Here is a 730-nt window from a genome sequence, read left to right on the forward strand (position 1 = left end):
TGCGCACCTTGCGTGCACCTTCGCCAGGGTGGGCGCCTTGGTGCGCACACCTTGGCTGGGCTGCGCACACCTTGGCACCCGCGTTTCCTTCATTTTAAATTTTTTTTTTTTACAATCTCTCAAGTGGGAAATTCTATAATCTCAACTTTTTTTGCCTTTTCAGGAAACTTTTGAATGGAGCGCATCATTGGTGCGCTCCGAAGTGTGCTCCAAAGCTCTCTCCAGCTGCGTGCACCTGCCCCGGCCGCGCACCCGGCCCCGCCCAGCTTCGCTCACCTGTCCCGGGCGTCTGGTGCGGAACCTTAGAGTAAGAAACATCACCGTGCACCTTGGCCAACGTGCGCGACTCGACCGAGCGCGCACTGGCCGAGGTGCACACCGATTTCACCTGGGTGCGCGCGCAGCACCTCGGGCGCACCGGGGTGCGCGCACAACGCCCGGGTTGCACCGTGGCCTGTGTGCTCGGGGCGCCTCGGGTGCGCGCTCGGTGTCGCCCCCGCGCGCGCGGTAGTGCGGGCAGCGCACCCCGGCCCGGCCCGGCCCCGACGAGAACGCAAACGGGCAAAAGGTTTATTCAAATAGCATTGCGACGCCCGGCGAAAAACTAAAAAAGGGTGCAACACCGGGACTTCCCGGGAGGTCACCCATCCCAGTACTACTCCGGCCCAAGCGCGCTTAACTGCGGAGTTCTGATGGGATCCGGTGCACTAACGCTGGTATGATCGCACCC

General features: G+C 62.1%; 1 non-coding gene across 1 annotated transcript; it reads right to left on the reverse strand.

Moving 5' to 3' along the window:
* Positions 1–611: 611 nt before the first annotated feature.
* On the reverse strand, positions 612–730 carry LOC131867783 (5S ribosomal RNA). The gene has a single exon (XR_009366315.1). It is a non-coding gene; the product is annotated as a 5S ribosomal RNA (ribosomal RNA).

The sequence above is a fragment of the Cryptomeria japonica genome, unplaced genomic scaffold (assembly GCF_030272615.1).
Source record: "Cryptomeria japonica unplaced genomic scaffold, Sugi_1.0 HiC_scaffold_184, whole genome shotgun sequence".
NCBI classification, from domain to species: Eukaryota; Viridiplantae; Streptophyta; class Pinopsida; order Cupressales; family Cupressaceae; genus Cryptomeria; species Cryptomeria japonica.